This window comes from Phocoena phocoena, chromosome 1, assembly GCF_963924675.1.
Source record: "Phocoena phocoena chromosome 1, mPhoPho1.1, whole genome shotgun sequence".
In the NCBI taxonomy this organism is placed as follows: Eukaryota; Metazoa; Chordata; class Mammalia; order Artiodactyla; family Phocoenidae; genus Phocoena; species Phocoena phocoena.
Window position 1 is genome coordinate 165,100,347 of NC_089219.1, and position 27,177 is coordinate 165,127,523.

Below are 27,177 nucleotides of genomic sequence, written 5' to 3' on the forward strand. Positions count from 1 at the left end.
AAGGTTGTCTTTCACTGCCGTGGCCCAGGTTTGATCCCTGGGCAAGGAACTGAGATCCCACAAGCTATGCAGCGCAGCCAAAAAAAAAAAAAAACTCTCAAACGTTGACAAGAAAACAAACGACAATTTTTCTTAATGGGCAAAGGATTTGAACAGATACTTCACCAAAGAAACTATACAATTAGCAAATAAAAACCAAAAGATGCATTAGGGAAATGTGAATTAAAACCACAACGAGATCCCACTACACAGCTATTAGAATGGCTAAAACTTAAAAGATTGATCATCCCAAGTGTTGGAAAGGATATGGAGGAACTGGAACTCCCATACACTGTTGGTAGGAATGTAAAATGGTGCAATCACTTTGTAAAACAGTTTGGCAGCTTTATAAAAAGTTAAGCATAGCACAGATGATTTTCAGGGCAGTGAAACTATTCTGAATACTATAATGATGGATACATGTCATTATATATTTTTGTCCAAACCTAGAGAATGTAAAACACCAAGCGTGAACCCTAATGTAAACTATGGTTGAGTGATAATGGTGTGTGAATGCAGGTTCATAGATAGTAAAAAATGTACCATTCTGGTGTGGGATGTTGATAACAGGGGAGGTCGCGTGTGTGTGGGCAGGGAGTTTAAGGAAAGTCTCTCAATTTTGCTGTGAACCTAAAACAGCTTTTAAAAATAGTCAATTTTTTTTAAAAAAGTAATGAAGTACTGATACATGTTACAATATGGATGAACCTTGAAAACATCGTGCTAAGTGAAAGGAGCCAATCACAAAGGACCACATATCAGACTTCCCTGGTGGCGCAGTGGTTAAGAATCCACCTGCCAATGCAGGGGACACAGGTTCGAGCTCTGGTCTGGGAAGATCCCACATGCCACAAAGCAGCTAAGCCCGTGTGCCACTACTACTGAAGCCCACGTGCCTAGAGTCCATGCATCACAAGAGAAGCCACCACAATGAGAAGCCCACACACCGCAACAAAGAGCAGCCCCTGCTCACCGCAACTAGAGAAAGCCTGTGTGCAGCAACGAAGACCCAATGCAGCCAAGGATAAATAAATTAACTAAGTCTTTTAAAAAGTAAGTTGTAAGTGTAATAAGAATATTTGACTGGGAAAAAACAAAGCTAAGCATACTCCTACCATGTGATCTAGCCATTCTAGTCCTCTCTATACATCCAAGAATAATACAAAGACCTGTACGCAAATGTTCATAGCAGCTTTAATAGCCCAAAACCAGAAATGGTCCAAACATCTATCAACAGGTGAATGGATAAACAAATTGTGGTATATCCATAAACTGAATATTATTCAGCAATAAAAAGGGATAAATTGATACATGAAAAAGATGGATGAATCTAAAAAAGATTATTCAAGTGAAATAGGACAGAAAAACAGAAAAAAAAAGAGTACATGCTATATGATTCCATTTACATAAAACTTTAGAAAATGCAAACTAATCTGTCATGACAGAAAGTAGTTCAGTGGTTGCCAGGGGTGGTATGATGGATTACAAAGAAAACTTTAGAGGTGATGCGTCTGTTCACTCCATTGATTGTAGTGACAGATTCACAGATGTAAACACATGGCAAAACTTACCAAATTATCCAGCTTAAATAGGCGCAGTTTATTGTATGTCAATTATACCTTGATAAAGCTGTCGGGTTTTTTTTTTTTGAGATGACTCAAAGATCAAGAAAAATATGGGTCATCTGACACTAACAAGCTCACCTCCCTGGTGTGCAGGGGGATGGAACCAAGGGCCGCACCTCTGCTTTCTCCGAGCTCAGTACCAGAGCTTTTAACAAGCTCCAAACATGCTTGCAGGATCTTAGTTCCCTGACCAGGGATTGAACCCGGGCCAGGGCAGTGAAAGCACCAAGTCCTAACCACTGGACCGCCAGGGAATTCCCCAAACATGCATTTTACAAAGGCAATGAGATCAGCCTGGTTTTCTCCTCTGCGACCTTAGTAGCCTTCGTCACCGCTCTCCACCATACTTAAACCAAAGCTAAGAAACACGAATCTGTGCTTTTGAAACTCCAGCTCTACCCCACCCCTACTGTGAGAAAGACTTAAAATCAATAATTCTAAGAACAACAGCACAACCAGATCTATTTTGCTGTGTGCACAGAGTCCAACCAGAGGAAAGCCCTGCCAGAGATTCAATTTGTATTATTTCTGCTCTTTATTAAGAACTATTTGCCCCTATGCCATAGTATAGACGAGAACAAGAAAACACCTGGGTATCACGGAGGGTCGCTGTGTATGTTACAGTTAGGTTTGGCTGCAGATAATAGAAAGCCCAGTCATTCACATAGGTGGGGAATTATTCTCCTACTTTATTGAGGACAAGAAGTAAGTAGTCGAACTGTTTTGGCAGCTCCACATAAGTCATCAGGGTCTCAGCCTTTTTCTGTCTCCCCAAGCAGGTGGTTTCCACCCTCAAGGTTACATGGTATCTGCTGGAGAGCTTTGATCCGAGCAGTAGGAGAGAGGAAGGAGGAAAGGAGAGGCACCCTGATTGTCCCGGAAGGTAGAAGGGTGCTACCTGGAGGAAGGAGAGGTGGATCGCCAGAAGGTCAGTGCCTGGCTCTGGGAGTCAAAACAAATGGTGGACACCGGAACCGATCCTGGCAGAGCACTCATGCTGTCTTGCGCCTTGAGGTACTCCCCAAAAGAGTTAATCACTGGAGCTGAAACATGTTCTCTGGATATAAAGACCAATAATTGAGTGGGGTGCTATGATTTTCTTTCCCGGGAGAGCCGCTTCAAAAGAGTTCCACTCCTGTGTCCTGGTCCCATCCTCAGGGACTGCGTTACAAGGACAGCAGGACCTCTCTCCTCCCTGTAGACCAAACCTGGCCCTGGGAGACTCCCCTGGGGCTCTGCCCCTGAATGTCTTGCATCTTCCTCTCAGGTCACTCAGCCCCCCAGTGTTTCTGGGCTACTGGTTGGTAAGCCGGGTGAATGGGCACAGTCAAGTGAGAGGAGTGTTTGCTGTCCTGAGCACATACTTGGAAAGTGGTTACGTGCAACACATTCATAAAAGTATGTTATCTTTGGGGGGGTAGTGGGAAAGCAGTGGGAGGTCTGTTCAAGAATGGAAGGAAATGTTGGTATCACACAGTAAGAGGCATAGAGAAGCTAGTCAGAAGGTAGCCGCTTTCATCAGACCGGGCTTTCCTGCCAGCCAGCCCCAGGCCACATCCACCCCCAGCCCTGCTCTCTGATGTTAGAGCCCAGGGAGCTTCTGCCTCACACCCCGAGTGGCCTCACCACGCCTTGTGAAACTTGGCTCCTGGCGCCTCGCACCTGTGAGGCATCGGAAACTCGAATGAATGGTTGGCTCTCCAACCACTGCTGAGCATGACCTTGGGAAGTGGGCAGCCCACACCTGACAGGAGCACTGCTTCCTTCACTCCTGTGACCACCAAGGGAGCTGGGAATTTTTCCCAGCTTCAGCACTCCGGCCAGACAGCTCCCCAGGACCAGTTTCTACTCAGCTGTTGGGCTCCTCCACCATCAGTGAACAAGATCAGAGAGAGAAATGGATACAGCCACTATGGAGAACAGTATGGAGGTTCCTTAAAAAACTAAAAATAGAACTACCATACGACCCAGCAATCCCACTACTGGGCATATACCCTGAGAAAAGAGTCATGTACCACAATGTTCATTGCAGCACTATTTACAATAGCCAGGACATGGAAGCAACCTAAGTGTCCACTGACAGATGAATGGATACAGAAAATGTGGCACATATACGCAATGGAATATTACTCAGCCATAAAAAAGAAAGAAATTGAGTTATCTGTAATGAGGCAGATGGACCTAGAGTCTGTCATACAGAGTGAGGTAAGTCAAAGAGAAAAACAAATACCATATGCTAACACATATATATGGAATCTAAAAAAAAAAAATGGTTCTGAAGAACCTAGGGGCAGGACAGGAATAAAGACAATGAAGACGCAGATGTAGAGAATGGACTTGAGGACATGGGGAAGGGGAAGGGTAAGCTGGGACGAAGTGAGAGAGTGGCATGGACATATATACACTACCAAATGTAAAATAGCTAGTGGGAAGCAGCTGCATCACGTGGGGAGATCAGATCAGCTTGGTGCTTTGTGACCACCTAGAGAGGTGGGATAGGGAGGGTGGGAGGGAGATGCAAGACGGAGGGGATATGGGGATATATGAATACATATAGCTGATTCCTTTTGTTATACAGCAGAAACTAACACAACATTGTAAAGCAATTATACTCCAATAAAAATGTTAAGAAAAAAAAAGATCAGAGGGAGTCTAGCCGTACTCCATGCCCTCAAAACACGTGAAAGCACTACAGGTCCTTGGACACAAAACCAGGAGAGGGTAGGAGCCCTGGAGGGGAATATCCTGGACTTCTGGACCTCCTGCCCAAGTGGGGTACTTCAGCCGCAATTAAAGTAACACATCCTTTTTGTTTAAAATTAATTTCAAAGAGAACTAGAAGGTGTAAAGTAAAATAAGTCTCTCCTCCCCCAACACCTAGCTTCACTTCCTAAGGACTGTGACATGAAGTTTCTGGTATATCTTCACAGAAATTTTCTATTCAAGTGTATTCTGTTGAATGCATTTGCAAGAATTTTACTTATAAATAATTCAATTAATAATAATAACTAATGTATAAAGTACATGTTATTTACATTGAAATTGTAACTGGAAAAACAAAAATAACTAAAAGGGATCAAAGTGGACCTTGGATCCTTCCAGAGTGCAGTTTTTGAAGTGACCACCAGGTGTCAGAGTTATCAATAGTATTCCCCAAATCACACTGGAAAGTTACAAGAAGGGGAAGTGCCCGGCTGGAAATGAGATGGCGAGATCCTAAACAGGATTATTTGGCCCTTCGGCCCAATATTTTGTCTACTTAGGGTTAGGTAGGGAGAGAGTAAAGGGAGCTGCGGAAAAAATTATTACATTCTCTGACCATAGATTCCCATTCAGTTGGGCACCCCTGGATCTTTGGCCATGGCTCACGGGCCCAGCCGCTCCGCGGCATGTGGGATTTTCCCGGACCGGGGCACGAACCCATGTCCCCTGTATCGGCAGGCAGACTCTCAACCTCTGCGCCACCAAGGAAGCCCCACACTCCTGGATCTTCAGAGAAGCTGTCAAAGCGCTGGTGAGTTTCACGTAGGAAATGTAAAAATGGCTGGGCAGAGTCGGGCCTCCTATAGTTGTGAGGCTACTTTTGGAATCCAGGGCCATCTCTCCTCTCTTCAATCAGGAGACCAGAGGAGGGGTGACCACAAGAGGAGGACACACACACGAGAAGGGTTCAGCTATGGCCATCCTTGTTTTAAAAGGGAAAATCCAGTTCTGTATCAAGAGCTCTTCCTACCTAACCTTGAACATCATGGTCTCCTATTCACTTCCAATTTGATCTCCTCGTGTATACTTCCTTTACCAGGCCTGACCCAGCTGTTGTCCAGAGCTGCTGGCCTAGAAAACATCCGCCCTCCATGCTTGAGAGCTGCGGGCAGGGCACCTGCCATCGCAGTCTTGAGGCTGTGGCCCAGGGGTAGTTACACTCGTCTTCCTCCAGGGGCCCAGCCACTTCTCTAGCTTCCCCCATCTGGCTCTAGAGAAGTCAACATACTCTGGAGGATTCCAGATGCCACCCATGGCAAGCCTCATCCTTCTGGAATCACCAGCGTCCACCCCAGCAGAAAGGGGGATGTTGACGCAGTCACAACACAGACTTGTGCAAGGAGGATGACCTAGGCTCCTCCTCCCTGGGAAGGCACAGCTGAAGGGTGTCAAAAAGGAAGGAGAACCCTTGCCACGTGTCCCAGTTGGCACTTGTCTAGGCTGTTCCCTGGACCACATCCCATTTCTGGCCATGGGTCCAGGGAAGGGTTCAGACCCACTATGTACTGGGACTTGTCACTGGTGGAACTTTACTGTGAATAACAATGCCAAGCTTGTGGAAGAGGTAGGAAGTGGTGTAAGGAGAGGGGAGAAGGAAAGAAGGATTCAACATTTCATGGACAATGTTATTGATATTTAAATACTTCTCAAGACCTGTGATTTCCATGAATTTGGACAGGCAGATTAAGGGGACTTTTTATGTGATCTGAATGACATCATCTGCTAAATTGGTATATCCTATATAGGCCAAATGAAGCAACAGTAATGATTTCAGTCACTATACACCTTAAGTGCTATATACATAATTTAAAATGATACACCTGTGGTGCCGTACACATAATACAAATCCCAGTTATCATTAAAACATAGGTAGCATTCATATTCAAATGTGATCATGCATTATGTTTGATGTTTCAAACAGAATATACGAGCCAAATGGTTCATTGAAAAACAAAAATGGATAAAACAATGTTTATATCAGGATCCATGTTAATTTACCATGACTAGTATATTAACTGCTGCTTTGATGTGGCCAACACTGGTATGGCAACTGAGGGGTTTTTTTTGTTTTTTTGTTTTCCATTTTCCTGTTACATATGATATAAGAGGGATGGAACAGAAAGAATCTCTCATAATGCTAACCATAGCCTGACTGTTTCAAAGACATTGCTCTCCAGACTAAAGCCAAGGATAGGGACCATGAAGCTCCACCCTAATCTCTCTGGGTTTATCTCCCTCAAGGAGACCCCAGTCATTGTGACTCCTGGATAATCCTGGACCCACTGGATCCCCGTAAGTCAAAGAGCCTCCCACATCCCTGAAAAGTCTGGCTATCCATCACATGTTCCACCTCATTTGGCCACTCAAACAACAAGGGTTTCACAAGTCCAGGACAGACTTCACTGGTCAAGGTGTATCTTGAGATCCCCAGACTTCTCGGTCCTCTGGAAAAGGAACAACCAATGGGGTCCCCAGGCTGGGAAGGGAAAGGATTCAGGCCCCTGCCTCACCAATGCCTGCTTACCACCTGCCCCCTCCAGTTTAATCATGCTTTGTGTAGGTGAGTCAGAGAGGAGATGGGGCCGGTTGCATATGGTCTGGCCATGTGTGTGGTATTCTAATGACAATGACTCCTCCCCCTACTTAATCCTTCTTCCCAGCCCTGCACTCAGCCAGGCAAAAGGCCGGATTCAGAATCTCCTCACGGGTACCCAAGGCTGTTTCCCTTTGATAAAGCGAGTAAGGAAATCGCTGATGTGAACACACAAAAATAGAAGACTTCCTGAATCAGACGTGAGTTTGGGTGCAGAGTAAGGCCAAGCTAAAAGCTCAAACTCACAGACCATAATTATCCCTCCCGTAGTGCAGCCTTCCTTACCTGTAGCCAAGCAGCTTCAGAGGCTGTGACAAATAGCTGAGCCTGTCGGAACTCCAGAAGAAACATTCCTCACCAGGCCTCCCAGCCCCAGCTTCAGCGACAGGGCACCAGGAAAGTAAACAGGCTAAACCCATTGCAACAAGAGAGAACTGGTTCTTCTGCTCTCCAGACACTGTTCATGACACTTCAATCAAGTTCAACACAATATAGCTGAATAATTTTTAACCTTTATGGAGGCTCCTGGCTTCACAAACGAAATATTAGTCAGCAGAGTCGGTATAAAAATCTCTTTGCGGATTTCCCTTGTGGCGCAATGGTTGAGAGTCCGCCTGCCGATACAGGAGACACAGGTTCGTGGCCCGGTCCGGGAAGATCCCACATGCCGCAGAGCGGCTGGGCCCGTGAGCCATGGCCACTGAGCCTGCGCGTCCGGAGCCTGTGCTCCACAACGGGAGAGGCCACAACAGTGAGAGGCCCGCTTACCGCAAAAAAAAAAAAAAAAAAAATCTCTTTGCAAAACTTGTCAAGCGTATACCACAATGTCACAGTGCAAAGACGTATCCAAAGTTCTTCAGATCGTGGTATTAGATCCTTCCACAAGAGCTGCAACTTCCAATGCCTTACAGATGCCAAATAGATCTGCTTCATAATATCACCTTGAGCTGTATTCTTTCGACCTGTATAAAGGTAGAAGCCACTGTTAATGCTGATAATCCTGCAGGAGTGTGGACTCAAGTCTTTCTGGAGAAACCAGAAATCCAGATTTTTATGTGTAATCTCCCAATTTTTAAATATGGACTACTAGCTTTAAAAAAACACACTTTGCTACCTCCCTTCAGTGACTAAAGGCAGTATGACTGGGAGTCAGGAACCCACGTTCTGACACCAACTCACTGTCTGTCCCTGGGAAAGACACCTAACCGTTCTGGTCTGCAGTCACCTTGTCTGAAAAGTTTAGACACCCAAAATTCCTTTCAATCCTAAATTATTACACTGTATAGTTAAGTAAGTTTTCTAGATGGTCAATTCTCCCAAGAACAGCCAGAAACAAAATTGAAAGGAAAAAAAACAACCCACAAAAAATAGATCACTGTGCCACAGCGGGGTCTATTACGATGTCTAGACATGGCCTTGGTGTGGCCAAGCCACTTGGTTAATATACCCACAAGAATGTGCACACTTTTATCAGACCAGATCTCCTCCATGATGGCCACCCACCCACTGGGGAAGATAAAAATTGTATTATCACCATGACTGTGGCAGGGAACACCTCTCTATGAAACAGAACTCTCTTGGGTCTTTTGAACCCAAACCCAAGGTTTCAAGGGAACATTTTGAGTTGGGAAACAAAGCTGACCAGTAGGCTGCCCTGAGCCATGACTCCTGACTTTCAAGTTCATGCTCAGCCTACCTGCAATGAAATTTGGAGTTGCCAAATTTGGAGTTGCCTTCAGTATCAGCCAACTCTACTCGGAACAGTTTTGTTACATAATCCTCAGCTGTGCCCCACGTGTGTACATGAGCACACGCTCACCCTGTACGAAAGCCCACAGATCTTCAGATACAGCACCTTTTTTTCAGCACAGGAAGGGAATAAAAACTATTAAGCTGGAAAATAATGAGGGACGGGTAAATTAAAGGCCCTTTCCCACTGTAAATGTTAAAAAATAGACACATTTCAGAGCAAATAAAGGTATTCACATTCTTCTGGTTATATTAACTGTGGCCTGGGCAAACTGCAGGCCCAAAGAAGAGAAAGCCAAGTGGATTACAACTGGACAGTTTCTTCACACAGGCCACCTTGACACAGATAGCTTGGCTCCAAGTGAAATAGGAAGGGGTATTCTGCAGGCACCTACGTTCCTAAGGGCTTTTGTGCATCAGTGGTGAACAACAGGGCCTTTTTATTTTGCTATTAGTAGCTGCCAATACATAGTATGGTGTAAAGAACCTTTGACTCCTAAACCAGCTGTGACCTATCGCTTCAGTTCTGCCTGCTAGAGACATTTTCTTCACTGTGCCCCACTGTTGCCCTGGCTTTAGGTAACCAGTGCTTATTCTAAGTCAGCTTGCTCTTACCCTAAGGCCTTTGTATTATCCGTTTCCTCTTCTTAGAATGCTCATTACCCTGACCTTCACCAGGTAGTTCATTCAGACCTCAGCCTCCAGGCTGCCCTCAGAGAGGCCCTCTCTGGCCATCCAACATAAAGTACACACCCATGCATTCTGTGTCACGTGACCCTACTTTAATTCTCTGCCTACACTTCCTACCACCTGATTTATTTCCTCTTTCTTTCTTTCTTTCTTCTTGCCTGTCTTCTCTCGCTGGTATATAAGCTCCATGGCAATAAGGATTTTGTGTCTTTTTCACCATGGCTTTGTAGCAACTAGAACAGTGCTTTGCGTATAGCAGTTGCTCAATGATTATTAGTTGAAAGAAAGATGGATGCTTGGATGAATGGAAGAATCCATCCAGCAAATACCTGTGAAGCATTTATGGTGCACTGGGAATAGATGAAGAATGAAATCCTTCTTCAAGGACTCCACAGTCTACCAGGGAAGACAGATGTTTATACGGTGCAATACTGTGAGAGAACTGCTTTTAGAAGCATACCGTGCCTTTTACCCAAGGTAAGTACGAAGACAGTCTCTAAGGAAAGTTAAGAGTTGGCCGAAAGGTCAAAGGTGAGAAAAAGGGTGGCAGGGAAGTCACCCTGTTGAGAAACATCACAAGAAAGGCACCAAATCTGAAAACAGACCGTGGGTTCCAGGAGCCCCAGGAGGTCTAGGATGGTTGGTGCCACAAGTGACAAAATGAGGGAGACGGGACCCCGAAAGGGAGGTGTGGGCCAGTTCTTAAGAAGCCTTGTAGACCAGCCTCTGGATGTTAGATTTTAATCCTCTTTTTAAGTAGGGAAGTGACATGAGGGTTTTATGCTTTATAATGTTGATGGCAGTGAAGGCAACTAGTCAGAGAAAAGAACAAAGCATTCAGGAGGCTATTGTCCAATCCAGGTGAACAAATGTCAAGGATCCCAGCTAGTGGCAGTGGAGAAGGAAAAGAGAAGACAGATGTGAAAGCTATTAAAAGGGTAGAATCAATAGAGCTTAGTGACACATGAAACGTGGGAGGTGAGAGAAAGGATACGGTCAAAGGGAGCTCCAGGCTGTGGTTAGTGTCATCAAAATGAATGGTTCTCCTGCTTCAGGCCTGGGAAGCCCTAGGTTCATTCTGTTTGTGATGTGACGGATCTGAGTCTGCTCGCTTACATGAACTCATGGACACTTGCCCAGGTGGCTATCTATGGTCCTAGCACAAAGGTTCATTTCCCTGCTTAACAAATAAATTTGTATAGAAGTCCCTCTGATGTGTGTGCCTCCAACCTACAATGTCAATTATTTATTGGTTCGTAAAGAACACATGTTATTATTTCGATGCACGGCCATTTTTGGAGGCATACACTTATCCATCACCACAGAAGCATGACTATTGGTCTAAATATAGACGTGCCCGTCACCTCAGAGAAAGAACAGACCAGAAGTCATGATTCCACTTATTCCAAGGAAATTTTAAAGTGATAAAATTGAAAAACAAATCAATGTCATGTTTTGAAGTCTGTAAATCTGATCTACAGATCCCATTATGATTACCTCACCACTTCTCTTGACGTTAATTGTTAATTTAGCCCCCAGACCCCTCGAAAGCAGCCCTCACCCCCACCCCAAGATATTGCTTACAGCCCTCACGGGCTATCTCACAGGTGCTGAAAAACAAGTAGAGTAGGCTCCTGACCAGACACCCTTCAAGGATCCCCAGTTTATTCCTTTTCTCCTACTCTAGCCCCCATCCGCTGCTGCCACCTGAGAGGCTATATAATGTGAAGAGATTGGGTGCTGGTGCCTGCTAGCTTGAGTTTGAATCCTGGATTTACCACTTATAAGCTGTGTGACCTGAGGCAAGTTATCCAGCCTCTCTGTGCCTCAGTTTCCACCCTTGTAAAATACGAATAATATTATCTAATTTACCTCATGGGGTAGTTGTGATGATTAAATGAGTTAATGAGTTAATGTTTATAAAGTACTTAGAACAGTACCTAGCACAGTAACAAGTAACAAGCACTCAATAAATGTAAGCTATTATTCCTACTACCACTGCTCCTGCTGGCACTGGGGAAGCCTCTGGTGACTCCTGCCATAAGGTGCCAAAGCGACAGACAGGAGTTCTGTTATAAGGTAAGGGACAATGTCCTCCTTTTGTAATATGATATCAAAGGGGTCACACAGCAATACAGCGCATGCCCAGTGCTTTCTGAAATTACCAGTAAAAGAATTCTTTGCATTTTTCACTTGCAGCCTTCCCTCCTCACACCAAAGGACTGAGACTTGAGTCCAGGAGCACCCAGGCTAGAAGACACATGAGTGACAGGCACCACGCGATCTCCCTCCCTTGGAGCAGGGCTTTGTTACAGGGTCAAGTGGGTCCAGCCTGGCTTCCACTCCCGTAGGATGGCTCTTCCCAGGAGAATCCTTCGATCCTCGCCTAAATTTCCTTCTGGAGCCACCCACTTCTCAATCCCTCCAAAGGAAGCGTTTAAATCTGATCCTTTAAAAGAATGAGATCAGCTGTATTGTTAAATTATTTGTAAGTAAAAAGCAAATATAAACTGTAAAAACATGCTAAATTCAAGACTAAAGAATAGTTCTGATATGGACTTTTAATTTATCTTTGATGATAAAGTACCTGTCCATAGTCTTAACATTGGGACAGGCAGAGGAAAATCAAATTTTGAACATGATGCCATTTATATTAGCATTAAAAAATCCAATACATGCAACAGAGTCGAGAGCCCAGAAATAAACCCACACATATAAGGACAATTAATTTATGACAAAGTAGCAAAGAACATACAGTGGAGAAAGGACAGTCTCTTCAATAAATTGTGTTGGGAAAACTGGACAGCCACATGCAAAAGAATGAAACCAGACCACTATCTTACACTAGGCACAAAAATTAACTCAAAATGGATTGAAGCCTTCAATGTAAGACCTGATACCATAAAATTCTTAGAAGAAAACATAAGCAGTATGTTCTTTGACATCAGCATTAGCAATATTTATTTGGATCTGTCTCCTCAAACAAGGGCAACAAAAGGAAAAATAAACAAATTGGAGCTAATCAAACTAAAAAAACCTTTACACAGCACAAGAAACCATCAAAAAAAAAAAAAAAGGAAAAGGCAACCTACTGAATAGGACAAGATATTTATAAATGATATGTCCAACAATGGGTTAACATCCAAAATATATAAAGAACTCACACAACTCAACAGCAAGAAAACAAACCATCCAATTAAAAATGGGCAGACAAACTATTTACAATAGTCAAGACATGGAAGCAACCTTAATGTCCACTGACAGTTGAATGGATATAGAAGATGTGGTATATATATACAACAGAATACTACTCAGCTCTAAGAAAAGAATGAAATAATGCCATTTGCACCAACATGGATGGACCTAGAGGTTATCATACTAAGTGAAGTAAGTCAGATAAAGACAAATACCATATGATATCACTTATATGTACAATCTAAGAAAATCATATAAATGAACTTATTTACAAAACAGAAATAGACCCAGACGTAGAAAACAAACTTATGGTTATCAAAGGGGAAAGGGTGTAGGGGAGGGATAAGTTAGGAGTTTGGGATTAGCAGATACAAACTACTATATATAAAAGAGATAAGCAACAAGGTCCTACTGTATAGCACAAGGAAACATATTCAATATCCTGTAATAAACCATAATGGAAAAGAATCTGAAAAAGAATATATATGTGTACACACACACACACACACACATACACATATGTATGTATAACTGAATCACTTTGCTGTATACCAGAAACAAACACAACATTGTAAATCAACTATACTTCAATTTTTAAAAAATGGGCAGACAAACTGAATGGACCTTTTTCCAAAGAAGACATACAGATGGCCAACAGACATATGAAAAGATGCTCGACATCACTAATCATCAGGGAAATGCAAATCAAAACCACAATGAGCTATCACCTTATACCTGTCAGAATGGCTACAATCAAAAAGACAATAAATAACAGGTGCTGGCAAGGATGTGGAGAAAAAGGAACGCTTGTGCACTCTTGGTGGGAATGTAAATTGGTGCAGCCACTATGGAAGATGGTATAGAAGTTCCTCAAAAAACTAAAAATAGAACTACCATATGATCCAGCAATTCCACTTCTGGGTATATATCCAAAGAGAACAAAAACACTAATTTGAAAAGACACATTCACCACAATATTCAGAACAGCATTATTCACAATAGCCAAGGTATGGCAGCAACCTAAGTGTCCATCAACAGATGAATAGATAAAGAAGATGTGATACTGCGATAGATGGTAGATAGATAGATAGATAGATATACACAATGGAATACTACTCAGCCATAAAAACGAAGGAAATTTTGCCATTTGCAACAACATGGATGGACCTGGAGGGTATCATGCTTAGTGAAATAAGTCAGACAGAGAAAAACAAATACTGTATGTTATCACTTACATGTGGAATCTAAAAAATAAAACAAACTAGTGAACATAACAGAAAAGAAACAGACTCATATATAAAGAATAAACTGCTGGTTACCAGTGGGGAGAGGAAAAAGGGGGAGGGGCAAGACAGGGGTAACGAATTAAGAGGTACAAACTACTATGTATAAAACAAATAAGCTACAAGGGAATATAGCACAGTGAATATAGCCAATGTTTTATGACTATAAAAGGAGTGTAATCTATAAAAGTTTTGTATCACTATGTTGTATACCTGAAACTAATATAATATTGTAAAACAACTATACCTCAATTTTTTTAAAGATATATGCACCCCTATGTTCATTGCAGCATTACTTACAATAGCCAAAATATGGAAACAACCTAAGTGTCCATCAATGGATGAATGAATCAAGAAGATGTAATACATGTATACAACGGAATACTACCCAGCCACAAAAAAGAATGAGATGTTGCCATTTGTGACAACATGGATAAACCCTGAGGGTTTTATGCTAACTAAAATAAGTCAGAAGGAAAAAGACAAATACTGTATTATTTCACGCATATGGAGAATATTAAAAAAAACAAAAACAAAAAACCCACAAATGGAGAAATAAAACACATCAAAAACAAACTCATAGATACAGAGAACAGATAGGTGGTCACCAAAGGGGAAGTGGGCTAGGGGGTGCATGAAAGGAGTGAAGAGGGTCACTTGTACGGTGACAGATGGTAACTGGACTTTTGGGGTGAATCACTTTGTAATGTATACAGATGTTGAATTGTACTGTTGTACACCTGAAACATATGATTTTTTTAAATCCAATACATAGGAACCCAGCAATTCCACTCCTGGGTATATATCAAAAAAAACCAAAAACACTAGTCTGAGAAGACACATGCACTCCAATGTTCATAGCAGCAGCATCAAGCAATGTGGATGGACTTGGAGGGCATTATGGTAAGTGACATAAGTCAGACAGAGGAAGACAAATACTATATGATATCACTTATATGTGGAATCTAAAAAATACAACAAACTAGTGAATAAAACCAAAAACAAGCAGACTCATAGATATAGAGAACAAACTAGTGGTTACCAGTGGGGAGAGGGAAGGGGGAGGGGCAATGTACGGGAAGGGAATTTTTTAAAGGGGTTACTATGGTATTATATGAAATCATGTGTGTGAAACTCTTGAAAATTGTAAAGCACTATAGAATTTAAAGAATCCTTCATTCAATTAAAAAAATCCAATACATAAGAATAAATCTAGTAAAAGATGTACAAGATCTACCCAGACAATCAGGAAACATTACTAGGAAAAATTAAAGACCTATATAAATGGAGAAATATGCCATAGTCCTAGACACAAACATTCAATATTACAAAGATATTTGCTCTCTCCAAATCAATCTACAGATTTTACTTACTTCCAGTCAAAATCTCAGAAATTTGTGTAAACTGACAAGATGATTCTATTTTTCTATGAAACGCAAAGGGCCAAGAATAGCCAAGACAATCTTGAAGAAGAGAAACAGTTGATAGATTTACACTACCAGATGGCAAAACTTATAAAATTATAGCAATTAAGGCCGCATGGTATTAGCAAAAACTTATGTCAATTAAAGCATAGAGTGGGGAGCTTCCGGGAAGATGGCGGAAGAGTAAGACGCGGAGACCATCTTCCTCCCCACAGATACAACAGAAATACATCTACATGTAGAACAACTCCTACAGAACACCTACTGAACGCTGGCAGAAGACCTCAGACCTCCCAAAAGGCAAGAAACCCCCCACGTACCTGGGTAGGGCAAAAGAAAATATAATAAACAGAGACAGAAGGATAGGGACGGGACCTGCACGAGCGGCAGGGTGGAAGGAGGAAAGGTTTCCACACACTAGAAGCCCCTTCACGGGCTGAGACTGCGGGTGGCAGAGGGGGAAAGTTTCGGAGCCGCGGAGGAGAGCACAGCAACAGGGGTGCGGAGGGCAAAGCAGCGAGATTCCCGCACAGAGGATCAGTGCCGACCAGCACTCACCAGCCGAGACGCTTGTCTGCTCACCCACCGGAGCGGGCGGGGCTGGGAGCTGAGGCTCAGGCTTCGGTAGGAGCCCCAGAAGAGGACCGGGGTTGGCGGCGTGAACACAGCCTGCAGGGGGTTAGTGCGCCACGGCTAGCCGGGAGGGAGTCCGGAAAAAGTCTGGACCTACCGAAGAGGCAAGAGACTTTTTCTTCCCTCTTTATTTCCTGGTGCGCGAGGGGAGGGGATTAAGAGTGCTGCTTAAAGGGGCTCCACAGACGGGCGCGAGCCGCGGCTAACAGCGCGGACCCCAGAGATGGGCATGAGCAGCTAAGGCTGCTGCTGCCGCCACCAAGAAGCCTGTGTGTGAGCACAGGTCACTATCCACAACCCCCTTCCGGGGAGCCTGTGCCGCCCGCCACTGTGTGGGTCCCGGGATCCAGGGACAACTCCCCCGGGAGAACGCACAGCGCACCTCAGGCTGGTACAACGTCACGCCGGCCTCTGCCGCTGCAGGCCCGCCCCGCACTCCGTGCCCCTCCCTCCCCCACGGCCTGAGTGAGCCAGAGCCCCCGAATCAGCGGCTCCTTTAACCCCGTCCTGTCTGAGCGAAGAACAGACGCCCTCAGGCGACCTACATGCAGAGGCGGGGCCAAATCCAAAGCTGAGCCCCTGGTAGCTGTGTGAACAAGGAAGACAAAGGGAAATCTCTCCCAGCAGCCTCAGAAGCAGCGGATTAAAGCTCCACCATCAACTTGATGTACCCTGCATCTGTGGAATACCTGAATACACAAACGAATCATCCCAAATTAAGGAGCCGTGTGGATGAAAAGCTCTTGGTGCTGCAGCCAAGAGTCAGTGCTGTGCCTCTGAGGTGGGAGAGCCAACTTCAGGACACTGGTCCACAAGAGACCTCCCAGCTCCACATAATATCAAACAGCGAAAATCTCCCAGAGATCTCCATCTCAACAACGGCACCCAGCTTCACTCAACGACCAGCAAGCTACAGTGCTGGACATCCTATGCCAAACAACTAGCAAGACAGGAACACGACCCCACCCATTAGCAGAGAGGCTGCCTAAAATCATAATAAGGTCACAGACACCCCAAAACACACCACCAGATGCGTTCCTGCCCAACAGAAAGACAAGATCCAGCCTCATCCACCAGAACACAGACATCAGTCCCCGCCACCAGGAAGCCTACACAACCCACTGAACCAAACTTAGCCACTGGGGACAGACACCAAAACAATGGTAAATAAGAACCTGCAGCCTGCAAAAAGGAGACCCCAAACACAGTAAGATAAGCAAAATGAGAAGACAGAGAAGCACACAGTAGATGAAGGAGCAAGGTAAAAACACACCAGGACCAAACAAATGAAGAGGAAATAGGCAGTCTACCTGAAAAAGAATTCAGAATAATGATAGTAAAGATGATACAAAATCTTGGAAATAGAATAGACAAAATGCAAGAAACATTTAACAAGGACCTATAAGAACTAAAGATGAAACAAACAATGATGAACAACACAATAAATGAAATTAAAAATACTCTAGATGGGATCAATAGCAGAATAACTGAGGCAAAAGAACAGATAAGTGACCTGGAAGATAAAATAGTGAAAATAACTACTGCAGAGCAGAATAAAGAAAAAACAATGAAAAGAACTGAGGACAGTCTCAGAGACCTCTGGGACAACATTAAATGTACCAACATTCGAATTATTGGGGTTCCAGAAGAAGAAGAGAAAAAGAAAGGGACTGAAAAATATTTGAAGAGATTATAGTTGAAAACTTCCCTAATATGGGAAAGGAAGTCGTTAATCAAGTTCAGGAAGCACAGAGAGTCCCATACAGGATAAATCCAAGGAGAAACACGCCAAGACACATATTAATCAAACTGTCAAAAATTAAATACAAAGAAAACATATTAAAAGCAGCAAGGGAAAAACAACAAATATCACACAAGGGAATCCCCATAAGGTTAACAGGACATATTTAAAGTGATGAAGGAGGAAAACCTGCAACCAAGATTACTCTACCCAGCAAGGATCTCATTCAGATTTGATGGAGAAATTAAAACCTTTACAGACAAGCAAAAGGTGAGAGAGTTCAGCACCACCAAACCAGCTTTACAACAAATGCTAAAGGAACTTCTCTAGGCAGGAAACACAAGAGAAGGAAAAGACCTACAATAACGAACCCAAAACAATTAAGAAAATGGGAATAGGAATATACATATCGAAAATTACCTTAAATGTAAATGGACTGAATGTTCCCACCAAAAGACACAGATTGGCTGAATGGATACAAAAACAAGACCCATATATTTGCTGTCTACAAGAGACCCACTTCAGACCTAGAGACACATACAGAGAGAAAGTAAGGAGATGGAAAAAGATATTTCATGCAAATAGAAACCAAAAGAAAGCTGGAGTAGCAATTCTCATATCAGACAAAACAGACTTTAAAATAAAGACTATTACAAGAGACAGAGAAGGACACTACATAATGATCAAAGGATCAATCCAAGAAGAAGATATAACAATTGTAAATATTTATGCACAAAATAAACAAATGGGACCTAATGAAACTTCAAAGCTTTTGCACAGCAAAGGAAACCATAAACAAGACCAAAAGACAACCTCAGAATAGGAGAAAGTATTTGCAAGTGAAGCAACTGACAAAGGATTAATCTCCAAAATTTACAAGCAGCTCATGCAGCTCAATAACAAAAAAACAAACAACCCCATCCAAAAATGGGCAGAAGACCTAAATAGACATTTCTCCAAAGAAGATATACAGAATGCCAACAAACACATGAAAGAATGCTCAACATCATTAATCATAGAGAAATGCAAATCAAAACTACAATGAGATATCATCTCACACCAGTCAGAATGGCCATCATCAAAAAATCTAGAAACAATAAATGCTGGAGAGGGTGTGGAGAAAAGGGGACACTCTTGCACTGCTGGTGGGAATGTGAATTGGTTCAGCCACTGTGGAGAACAGTATGGAGGTTCCTTAAAAAACTACAAATAGAATTACCATATGACCCAGCAATCCCACTACTGGGCATATACCCTGAGAAAACCAAAATTCAAAAAGAGTCATGTACCAAAATGTTCATTGCAGCTCTATTTACAATAGCCAGGACATGGAAACAACCTAAGCGCCCATCAGCGGATGAATGGATAAAGAAGATGTGGCACATATACACAATGGAATATTACTCAGCCTTAAAAAGAAATGAAATTGAGCTATTTGTAATGAGATGGATAGACCTAGAGTCTGTCATACAGAGTGAAGTAAGTCAGAAAGAAAAAGACAAATACCGTATGCTAACACATATATATGGAATTTAAGGGAAAAAAATGTCATGAAGAACCTAGGGGTAAGATAGGAATAAAGACGCAGACCTACTGGAGAACGGACTTGAGGATATGGGGAGGGGGAAGGGTGAGTTTTGACAGGGCGAGAGAGAGTCATGGACATATACACACTAACAAACGTAGTAAGGTAGATAGCTGGGGGGAAGCAGCCGCAAGGCACAGGGATATTAGCTCGGTGCTTTGTGACAGCCTGGAAGGGTGGGATGGGGAGAGTGGGAGGGAGGGAGACGCAAGAGGGAAGACATATGGGAACATATGTATATGTATAGCTGATTCACTTTGTTATAAAGCAGAAACTAACACACCATTGTAAAACAAGTATACCCCAATAAAGATGTTTTAAAAAAATAAAAAATGTAAAAAAAAAATTTAAAAAAAAAAATCTAAAAAAAAAAAAAAAAAAAAATTTATGCACCCAACATAGGAGCACCTCAATACATAAGGCAAATACAAACAGCCATATAAGGGGAAATCGACAGTAACACATTCATAGTAGGGGACTTTAACACCCCACTTTCACCAATGGACAGATCATCCAAAATGAAAATAACTAAGGAAACACAAGCTTTAAATGATACATTAAACAAGATGGACTTAATTGATATTTATAGGACATTCCATCCAAAAACAAAAGAATACACATTTTTCTCAAGTGCTCATGGACCATTCTCCAGGATACATCATATCTTGGGTCACAAATCAAGCCTTGCTAAATTTAAGAAAATTGAAATCATATCAAGTATCTTTTCCGACCACAACGCTATGAGACAAGATATCAATTACAGGAAAAGATCTGTAAAAAATACAAACACATGGAGGCTAAACAATACACTACTTAATAACGAAGTGATCACTGAAGAAAACAAAGAGGAAATCAAAAAATACCTAGAAACAAATGACAATGGAGACATGATGACCCAAAATCTATGGGATGCAGCAAAAGCAGTTCTAAGAGGGAAGTTTATAGCAATAGAATCCTACCTTAAGAAACAGGAAACATCTCGAATAAACAACCTAACCTTGCACCTAAAGCAATTAGAGAAAGAAGAACAAAAAAAACCCAAAGTTAGCAGAAGGAAAGAAATCATAAAAATCAGATCAGAAATAAATGAAAAAGAAATGAAGGAAACGATAACAAAGATCAATAAAACTAAAAGCTGGTTCTTTGAGAAGATAAACAAAATTGATAAACCATTAGCCAGACTCATCAAGAAAAAAAGGGAGAAGACTCAAATCAATAGAATTAGAAATGAAAAAGGAGAAGTAACAAATAACACTGCAGAAATACAAAAGATCATGAGAGATTACTACAAGCAACTCTATGCCAATAAAATGGACAACCTGGAAGAAATGGACAAATTCTTAGAAATGCACAACCTGCCAAGACTGAATCAGGAAGAAATAGAAAATATGAACAGACCAATCACAAGCACTGAAATTGAGACTGTGATTAAAAATCTTCCAACAAACAAAAGCCCAGGACCAGATGGCTTCACAGGCGAATTCTATCAAACGTTTAGAGAAGAGCTAACACCTATCCTTCTCAAACACTTCCAAAATATAGCAGAGGGAGGAACACTCCCAAACTCATTCTACGAGGACACCATCATCCTGACACCAAAACCAGACAAGGATGTCACAAAGAAAGAAAACTACAGGCCAATATCACTGATGAACAAAGATGCAAAAATCCTCAACAAAATACTAGCAAACAGAATCCAACAGCACATTAAACGGATCATACACCATGAGCAAGTGGGGTTTATTCCTGGAATGCAAGGATTTTTTGATATACTCAAGTCAATCAACGTGATACACCATATTAACAAATTGAAGGAGAAAAACCATATGATCATCTCAATAGATGCAGAGAAAGCTTTCAATAAAATTGAACACCCATTTATGATAAAAACCCTGCAGAAAGTAGGCATAGAGGGAACTTTCCTCAACATAATAAACGCCATATATGACAAACCCACAGCCAACATCGTCCTCGATGGTGAAAAACTGAAACCATTTCCACTAACATCAGGAAAAAGACAAGGTTGCCCACTCTCACCACTCTTATTCAACATAGCTTTGGAAGTTTTAGCCCCAGAAATCAGAGAAGAAAAGGAAATAAAAGGAATCCAAATCGGAAAAGAAGTAAAGCTGTCACTGTTTGCAGATGACATGATACTATACATAGAGAATCCTAAAGATGCTACCAGAAAACTACTAGAGCTAATCAATGAATTTGGTAAAGTAGCAGGATACAAAATTAATGCACACAAATCTCTGGCATTACTATACACTAATGATGAAAAATCTGAAAATGAAATCAACAAAACACTCCCAGTTACCATTGCGACAAAAAGAATAAAATATCTAGGAATAAACCTACCTAAGGAAACAAAAGACCTGTATGCAGAAAACTATAAGACACTGATGAAGGAAATTAAAGATGATACAAATAGATGGAGAGATGTACCATGTTCTTGGATTGGAAGAAGCAACATTGTGAAAATGACTCTACTATCCAAAGCAATCTACAGATTCAATGCAATCCCTATCAAACTACCACTGGCATTTTTCACAGAACTAGAACAAAAAATTTCACAATTTGTATGGAAACACAAAAGAACCCGAATAGCCAAAGCAATCTTGAGCATGAAAAACGGAGCTGGAGGAATCAGGCTCCCTGACTTCAGACTATACTACAAAGCTACAGTAATCAAGACAGTATGGTACTGGCACAAAAACAGAAATATAGATCAGTGGAACAGGATAGAAATCCCAGAGATAAACCCACGCACATATGGTCACCTTATCTCTGATAAAGGATGCAGGAATATACAGTGGAGAAAGGACAGCCTCTTCAATAAGTGGTGCTGGGAAAACGGGACAGCTACATGTAAAAGTATGAGCTTAGATCACTCCCTGACACCATACACAAAAATAAACTCAAAATGGATTAAAGACCTATATGTAAGGCCAGAAACTATCAAATTCTTAAAGGAAAACATAGGCAGAACACTCTATGACATAAATCACAGCGAGATCCTTTTTGACCCACCTCCTAGAGAAATGGAAATAAAAAACAAAAATAAACAAATGGGACCTAATGAAACTTCAAAGCTTTTGCACAGCAAAGGAAACCATAAACAAGACCAAAAGACAACCCTCAGAATGGGAGAAAATATTTGCAGATGAAGCAACTGACAAAGGATTAATCTCCAAAATTTATAAGCAGCTCATGCAGCTCAATAACAAAAAAACAAACAACCCAATCCAAAAATGGGCAGAAGACCTAAATAGACATTTCTCCAAAGAAGATATGCAGACTGCCAACAAACACATGAAAGAATGCTCAACATCATTAATCATTAGAGAAATGCAAATCAAAACTACAATGAGATATCATCTCACACCAGTCAGAATGGCCATCATCAAAAAATCTAGAAACAATAAATGCTGGAGAGGGTGTGGAGAAAAGGGAACCCTCTTGCATTGTTGGTGGGAATGTAAATTGATACAGCCACTGTGGAGAACAGTATGGAGGTTGCTTAGAAAACTACAAATAGAACTACCATATGACCCAGCAATTCCACTACTGGGCATATACCCTGGGAAAACCATAATTCAAAGAGTCATGTACCAAAATGTTCATTGCAGCTCTATTTACAATAGCCAGGAGATGGAAACAACCTAAGTGTCCATCATTGGATGAATGGATAAAGAAGATGTGGCACATATATTCAATGGAATATTACTCAGCCATAAAAAGAAACGACATTGAGGTATTTGTAATGAGGTGGATAGACCTAGAGTCTGTCATACAGAGTGAAGTAAGTCAGAAAGAGAATGACAAATACCGTATGCTAACACATATATATGCAATTTAAGAAGAAAAATAATGTCATGAAGAACCTAGGGGTAAGACAGGAATAAAGACACAGACCTACTAGAGAATGGACTTGAGGATATGGGGAAGGGGAAGGGTGAGCTGTGACAAAGCGAGAGAGCGGCATGGACATATATACACTACCAAACGTAAGGTAGATAGCTAGTGGGAAACAGCCGCATAGCACAGGGAGATCAGGTCGGTGCTTTGTGACCGCCTGGAGGGGTGGGATAGGGAGGGAGACGCAAGAGGGAAGAGATGTGGGAACATATGTATATGTATAACTGATTCACTTTGTTATAAAGCAGAAACTAACACACCATTGTAAAGCAATTATACTCCAATAAAGATGTAAAAAACAAAAAAGCATAAAGATACACAAATAGACCAACAAAACAAAGAGAGTTGAGAAACAGACCCACACATGTACACGCCTCTAGTTAGGATAATGAGAGCACTGCAGGACAGAGGAGAAAGGAATCTTTTCAACATGGCGCTAGATCAGGAATTTCCTAGCAGTCCTGTGATTAGGACTCCACACTCTCACTGTGGAGGGCCAGAGTTTGATCTCTGGTCGGGGAACTAAGATCCCGCATGTCCCACGCCATGGCCAAATAAATAAATAAATAAACAATAACAATAAAATGGTGCTAGATCATCTGGGTATCCACATGGAAAAACAAATTAACGGGGGTTTCCCTGGTGGTGCAGTGGTTGAGAATCCGCCTGCCAATGCAGGGGACACAGATTCAATCCCTGGTCAGGGAAGATCCCACATGCCGCGGAGCAACTAAGCCTGTGCGCCACAACTACTGAGCCTGCGCTCTAGAGCCCGCGAGCCACAACTACTGAGCCCACATGCCACAACTACTGAAGCCTGCGTGCCTAGAGCCTGTGCTCTGCAACAAGAGAAGTCACTGCAATGAGAAGCCCCCGCACTGCAACAAAGTAGACCCCGCTCACCACAAGTAGAGAAAGCCCGTGTGCAGCAACGGAGACCCAATGCAGCCAAAAATAAATAAATAAATAAAATTAAAACAAACAAATTAACATTGACCGCTATCTCACACCCGTCACAATCCTAAATTCTAGAAGGAGTGTAGACATAATTTGGAAAAGCAAAACATTGAAACTTCCAGAGGGTAACTTAGAATATCGTCATGCCCTTGAGGCGAGGGGATGACTTCTAAAGCAGGACACGAAAAGCACAAATAATAAAGGGAACAACTGATGAATTGGATTTCATTAAGAACTTCTGTTCATTAAGACACCGTTAAGAGAGTGAGGGCAAGCCACACAGTGGGAGAAGAAATATGCAGTACATACATTCAACAAAGGATGCGTATTCAGAATATATAAAGAATTCCACAAATCAATAAGAAAAATGAAACACAATTTTAAAAGGGAGAGAGAGGAGCAAAAGATTTGTAAAAGGCACTTCTTTAAAGAGAATATACACATGGCTCCAAAAAAATATTTTAAAAGTACTTAGCGTCATCAGTCATCAGAGAAATGCAAATTAAAACTACAGTAGGGTACTACTGGGGTCCTGGTAAAGTTCTATTTCATAGGTGGTGGTTTCATAAGAAAAACTTCACTGAGTTGTATATAAGGATTTGTGCACGCCTCTCTGTATATTATACTTCAATAAAAATTTTTCCTTAAAAAACGTGAGATTTTAGAAATATATCAACCAAATGCAAGGCGTGGATCCCGTTTGGACCTTGCTTCACACGAGCCAACCATTAAAAAAGAATATGTGAGACAGCTCGGGGAATTTGAAGACTAACTGCATATTTGATGATAATTAAGGGATTACTAAGTTTTTTAGGTATGATGATGGCATTGTGGCAATGTTTTCAAAAAGAGTTCTTATCTTTTAGCGCTACATAGTGAAGTATAAATACATATATTATAAATAAAATAATAGCTTGGATTTACTTCAAAATAATCAGAAGAGGGAGGATGGATGAAATGGGAATCTCTGTACTATTCTAGCTTTGTGTATGTTTAAAATCTTGCATAATAAAACCTTTTTTTTTTAAAGCTATGGCATAGCCAAGGTTTTACGCTTTGGGGCTATTTATGACTCCTCTCTTCTACCCCTCTGCAACCTAACCAAGTAATATTATGTAGTGACGATGGAAACCAGAAACATTGAACTCTTAGGCTACAGGGACCTCAGAAGTCATCTAGGCCATTTCCTCGTTACCAAGCAGAGTATCTGAAACAGGAGAACCCACACCACATCTGCTGCACAGACTAGCATAGGAGACATAGTGTGACTACTCTCAGAGAAGCAGTTAAAAAAGAAACTTTCCAGGGACCTGGATATGGCAGAGCAATCATTTACCCACATTCTTCGGGGCACATGCCAATGTGAGGTCTCTAAGCAGCCTGGCTGCCCTCCCTACGAAAGTAAACTCTCAACAGGAGCTCTGGTAGCCTCCCTGAGCTGGCCCTTCCTGTCCTACCACTGGATGCTATGCATATGCTGTCTGACCTCATCTCAGTTAGATATCTATCTTCATTTGCCAGCTGACCTGGCTGGAGCTGTTAAAGGAGTAAAGCAATGAAGTATGAATTCCTGTATAAATCAAGGCTGGTTCTTCCTTATTCCACGATCCTAGACTAGTACAGGCTTACACAGTTTAGAAACCCTCACTAGATACATACAAGTAGTTGCAAAAACAAGCTGGATGAGGCCTCCTGACTTAATGTGTCTCCCAAGAAGCCCTCTAGGTTTGGAGCTTTCCCGCTTTGAAAGGAAATTAAACTCATTGATTCCTTCTGGCCCTCATTCACTATTTTAAGATGAAGTCGTTTAAATGGATAAACAAATCTCCAGGTTACACCTAGTTTTAGTGTGCTATCACTTCTATGCAAAACGCTGCATTTCAACAAGGATTTATTGGAGAAATGAACTCTATCTTTGATAAGGAGCTTTCAGGCACTCTCAGTGGTAGCTTCTGGAGGGAGGAAAACCTTTTACTGGCCCTCACACACTCACTTATCTACCACTAATTAGGCCAATGAGATGATGAGGGCTTCAAAGGTGAGGGACCAAGTTTTCATGTACACAAAAAGGGCAAAGTTGAAAAATCAATTTATAGGACTTGTTTATTTCTTCTTTTGGCCCCTTTAAACAAAGGGGACTTTTCAGACTGATACCAGTTCTGAAGCCTGTGCATCCAGCTCTCCCACACACCAGCTATGTGACCTCAAGTTTTCTGTACCTCAGTTTATCAACTGTAAAATGGGGGTAATAATAGTACATACCTCATAAGGTTGATGAGAAGGCTAAAATAGTACAATGTATGTAAAGCACTTAAAACAAAGGCTGGTTAGTGTTAACTCTTCGTATTGTTTGATTATGACGGAAGCCCTGCCATGGACATGTGCCATCACAGGAAAGAAAGCATAAGAATGGAAAGAGTGGACACTAGGAAACAAAAGGAAACGAGCGGTGTTGTTGAAACTCTGTGGCTAAACCTTACAAACACACCTATTTCTAGCTATTTTTATAATATATGTCAGTAATTCAGGAATAGAGAAAAAGATACTCCGAGATAAAGGGTCAGAGGTATAGCAAGAAAGTGGACATCCTTGTATTTCAGATATGTATATAGAAAGGGTACTCTTACGTGACCATACAAACCCCATTAGTATTAAAGGGACTGCAAGTCCTAAAACCCTGTTGGTCTTGATTTAGCCAAGGACCACTCCACAAGCCACAAAAAGAAGCTAAGAGCTACTGTTTTGCTCTTTTGTTGTCAACGACTGGCATTCACGAGTTCATTAAGCTTTTTTATCTTATTTATTTTTTGGCTGCGTTGGGTCATCGTTGCTGCAAGCAGGCTTTCTCTAGTTGCGACGGGCTACTCTTCGCTGCGGTGCACGGGCTTCTCATTGCAGTGGCTTCTCTCCTTGCAGAGCACGGGCTCTAGGCGAGCAGGCTTCAGTAGGTCCGAGGCATGTGGGATCTTCCTGCTGCAG